This window comes from Scardinius erythrophthalmus (assembly GCF_964197995.2).
Source record: "Scardinius erythrophthalmus genome assembly, chromosome: 5".
Lineage (NCBI taxonomy): Eukaryota > Metazoa > Chordata > Actinopteri > Cypriniformes > Leuciscidae > Scardinius > Scardinius erythrophthalmus.
In genome coordinates, this window is record NC_138225.1 from 32452444 (window position 1) to 32457818 (window position 5375).

Here is a 5375-nt window from a genome sequence, read left to right on the forward strand (position 1 = left end):
AAACAACAACAATTAATAGGATGACTGTAGTTTATTTGGATTCTTCCCAGCTAACAGGTAACATTCTCAGAACTTTATGAATAAACATTCTTCCAGTAACATTAATAGAGCCTTTGTCTAAAGTTTAGCTGTTCTATAATAATGTTCTCAAAATGTTAGCACAAAAATCGTTCATTGAATGTTATATTTCTGAAATATTTTAGTTGGATATTTGTCTATTAGCTTATACATGGCTATAACCTATATAAGGTTTTTATTTTATTTGTTTAATATTAATACTTGTTTTGGAACATTCAGTGAACATTCTAAATCAATGTTCCCATAATGTTTGCAAAATTATAAAGTCGAATTGTTGTTCTGAGTTGCTTCCTTTGATGGACCTTGATTATTTTCCAAAAACGCATACCACCTTTTCCCCCATCTCTTCCATATTTTAGTATTTCATACATAAAAGTTACTTCACTTTTAAATTACATTTCTCAAGATCTATCTATGCAAAGTAATCCATCCATAAATACATAGCTTGTAATGATATGAGCTTCTCTAGTCCTGCTTCCCTGCCCATCACATGAGAGCCTTGTTACATGAGGAAATTATGGGCTAAATGGACTCTTAAGTGGGTTTTCTAAGTGCCAAGATGGACCGGGGTCTTGTCCTGTCACCTTCAGTGTTTAGCACTCTCTGATGGACGCTATTTTGGGTTCAAGCTACACCACTTTACACTGAAATTACCATTTTGTAAGCGAGCCAGTTAGTGAGAATGCACCCTTTTTGAGCATAGATGTGAAAATGCGCTATCCAAACTTAAATGGACCTAAGGTTGTTCTCCTTTTAAAGAAGACACTCAGGAGATTATTGCTGAGGTGAAAGCCCTTAAAAAATAAGTTATAGAAGTTTAAATTTACTGTAAAGCAAATGTTCTGTACTAAATATAGTGAATAAATATATATTTTATACAAATTTTTAATCTAAAAAATGCTATAAAATCAAAGCCATAAATCTAACCAAGTTGTGTTCCAAATTTGAAGTTGATATCACCAAAATTAAAGTTCCCTTGAGATTTTATTTAGATGCTGTTCCAAAAATAACCACCGAGTGTAACCCACATTGCACAGAATTGTTTTTATGCGTTCTCCTGTCACAAAATAATACATTTATGTCACAATATCACTTCTATCACAAAACAATTACCAAATATGGGACAATGAGTCTCAGACCTGGTAAGGCATGGTCTGATTTCAAAATGGTTTTCACAGGATGAATACTGAGGCTGTAAGCTTTCGAATGACACCAAATTTATGACAATTGATCAAATATGTGATAGAAGGCGAAATAAGCCAATAAGAAAAAGAGCACCAAGCGTTCAGTTTTTGTATGATTGTGTTTGTGCTCTTTTGGTAGATCCAGAAATACTATTAAAAGGAGAGTGGCTTTTCCTGCATTTCCCTTTAGGATTATTCTAAATCAGTGTCACTTCCTTTGAATAACAATCCAACTTAAACTGTTATCCCAAATCAAGAGGTAGCACAAACTTTGAATGTATAATCTCCCCAAATACAAACTACAGAATAAATTTTCAGTTTTTTGAAGAAAGTAAAAAACAGTCCAATGACACATCAGCTTTATTCAACTTTGAGTCACAACATCATATAATACTGGTGCGATATAAAAAAAATGCTGGAGAGATATTGGAAAAACATCAGGCCTGAAGTCCAAATCGCAATCCGCAATATTGTAGCATGAAAGCTACAGCTATTACACTACAGAAATAATAAATGAACGTTAGGTATTTGGTAATGCACTCTATTCATCTTTTTGAATGCTGCTAATGGCACGAAACACACTGCATGAACTCTGCAAATTCAAAAGGAAGCTTAATTTAATATCAATCAATCAAGAGCTACTGTTCAGTGACTTTAGTGTAAAAGCAGAAAGAAGTGGTTGATGGAGGGGAGAACAGCATATGAAGGGAGAAAGATCTCTCTGCAAGTTAAAAGCCCCTCAGCATTGGAAACGTGTTTGTGTGTGGGTGTACAGTTTCTGATTTTGCACACAATGGCTCATCAGTTCCTGGGTTACAGTTCCTGTTGTACGCTATTAATCACATTATGCATACCTAATGGTGTAGAAATAATTCAAATCATAGAAATGACCATTCTGAAGCTTCTGACAAAATAAAACATCATTTACTGAATTTATTCATGCGTTTTGTGCGATAGCCTATTTATCCCACAATCTAAAGGCGAGTCACCGGGGAGGCAGATGAAATCGGACGTCTTTTATGAAACCAGAACTAAGCTCACTAAGAACAGAGTACAATAAAGAAAAAACTTTTTTTTTTTAAAGTTTATATGTGCTTTAAAGGCACACTATGCAGTTTCCGTTTTTCTCAAACAGCGACCTCTAGAGTTGCTGTGGAGTACTTGTATTTAACGTTAATGTCGTAAATACCACTCGCGCAGAGCCGTCTCTGCACTCTTCCGACCGCACTTTCTTCGTTTTCTTCGTCGCCTCTGCCATGATTCACGTCTGAAATGCGTGCTAGTGTCTTCCATAGAGGCTGCTTCATATGTTGTTGATGTATGTGACGTCGTGCCGTAAAGCAAGTTGTGATTCTCGCAAGATTTGGCGGGGCGCCACCTCTCAAACTTGCATTGTTGGTTTTGCCAGCGGCAAATTTTTGGTCAAAGATGAGTTATTTTTTTTTTTGTGACATTCAAGACCTCCTTTATCATGTGGATAAGTATCTTGAGTCAATTCTGTTGTGTCTAAAATTGAGTTAGAGTACTCTGCTATTGTTTATCCATTGTTTAGAAGTAACTGTGCTAGCCTGGAGTTACGGTATTCTGCCTTTGTTTTACTGTCCATTAAAGGTACAATATGCAGGATTTTTTGCCGCTAGAGGGCGCTACATTCCAAACAACAACAACGGCGTAGCTTGATGACGATGTGAAGGAGCGTGGAATGATGGGAACTGTCGTTTTAAATTCTACCGTGGATGTAAATCAGTCAGACGGGAATCGAAAAATCATGTTCACGGATGAGGTAAAGTTCTATTTTTATAAATGTTTAATGTTTAATGACATGCTTTTTGTGGCGAGGGGGGCGTGGTTCAGCGCGGTCTGTAACGGGAGAGAGAAACGAGATGAGCGTCCCGCAAGTAGGTCAAGTGCAAATGACGAACACCTGTGTCTTATTGCAGTATTACTGGCGTGGATAGACCGCTTATAAGCCGCGCTGGAACGAGAGAGAGGCTGGAGAGAAAATTGGATGCAGAGAAAGTAAACCGGTGGATCCGAGCTCTCATTTTTTAACTGTTTTGTGCCGTCGCGGTTGCCACGGTGAATGCGCGTTGTGCGCGACTTTTGTTTTGTTTTATTTTAATAAAGTACGAGTCCCAGTCACGCCGACCCGTCTTCTTCCTTCCTGACTCTTGAACCTCATCACACTTTTATTTCATTAAAATGAATTAACCGCAAGAAAAGTAAGGTTTAATACTATATTGTTTATCATAGATGTTATGTCGAATTCATTGTTGTGATAACGCGGCGCAGTTTTACATGTTCTAAACAATTGTTGTAAAAGTACATTCGAAAATACCCACATCATTTGCCAAAATACTGATTAATCTTTATGTATAACACATGCTATATTTATTTACATTGCCATAAACACCAGATAGTCAATGTCAATAAACTAACGTTAAACACAAATCTAAAGCAATAAAACTTTCCTTACATAAAAATTACTATTCCCGAATGCTACATTTGGAAAATATAAAATTAAGCATGCTTTGTCGACAGAACGAGCTGCAGTCGGTAAAGAATAATTGTGTTCCATAACGACTGCAAGAAACAAGCTAACGTTTGTTGCTTGATAGACGCTACAACTACAACTTCCGTATTTGTCCAGGACTCCACGCAGTACGAGTGGAAACCGAGGGTAACGTGGATATGACGCCATTGACTGGCGACTCCCAGCTCACCCCTGCTCACACGCCCCGTTTCCTTGGTTAAAATCGCAATTTTGTCACTATTTAAAAATAGTTGGAAACTTTTGAGATATTGTAAGTAATCAACTTAACAAAATATATAACACTGGCCTTGAGATTTTGGGATATTTAAATGCAAAATTCTTACATATTGTACCTTTAAAGTTTGCTGCGTTTAAATTACAGTGTAGCCTGTGTCATACATCTGTCACTGAAGCACTTCTGACACACACGATACCTGAATTAAAGTGTAGGTAAAGTAAACAGTTGAGTGGTTGTTTTTACTAAAGCATTTAAGGATGGCCCATTGCTCTCAAAGGAAAAGAATAGAAAAGATAAGAAATTGTGTAACACAAAAGATGCATTAGACAAAAAAATTACAGATCGTAATCTACGATCTCATCCAAAATAAATGCCATGATCACTAGATTTATACAGGTGTTACTATAATGATTTTGTAAATGGTGATCAGCAACCAAATATTGATAATGTGGAAGTTCGCCTACTGCCATTTGCCTTGGTGTGACTTCTCACTTTTTGCAGGCAATACAAAGGCAGAGTACAGTAACTTCAAAATTGTGGTCAAAAGTCAAGTTTGAGCTCATATTTTAATGTTGATTGATTTTTTTGTTGTTTGGTCATTGTACAAGTAGAATGTGACTGCTGATCCCATGCCTCCTCCACTGTGAATGGACGGCTGGGTAAATGGTGTCTGTGACGAGCAAAGTTGGAGAAAATTTCAACACTTCGCACCAGGAAAAAAAAATTATGAAGCAAGTGGTGCAACTGTCAAAGACGTTCAGTGTGAATCTACGACATTATAAGAGAGCTTTACAACAACTCAGAGGTGTTGGGTTGATTGAATTGGTTTCATTGCTTGGCACTGGAGTCAAGTCAAGTCAATGCCAGGCACCTTTGTCATATCAGCTTAATTAAATCAATAAATCACCCCTTGGGGTCCCTAGTTCAAGAAACATAATTCACCCCCAGTGCAACACTAACTTTGCCCACTGAATTTTTTCTTGTGGCTGAAAACTGTAAACAGGATTTATGCATTTTAATTAAGCATTTCTATAATTACCTTTATTTACGAGTGCAGAGGTCAGGCTGAGAGAATTGGTCCGTTACTGGTGTCTGGGGACTGGGGATTTTTTCTTTCTCTCTCATTGTTCCTACAACACAAGGACACAATGCTTGCACGGTCATACATGTCACACACGAGAAAACATCACATTTAAATCTGGACGTCATTGATTTGTAAGACTGCTGGTTTCTGGTGCAGCCAATTCTATGGATCAGGTCATTGAAAAGGCCCAAATTTGTTAGGAAGAATGGAGGCCAAGGCTGCAGAAAAAATGCTCAGAGAGAGAGGAATGAAATTTGA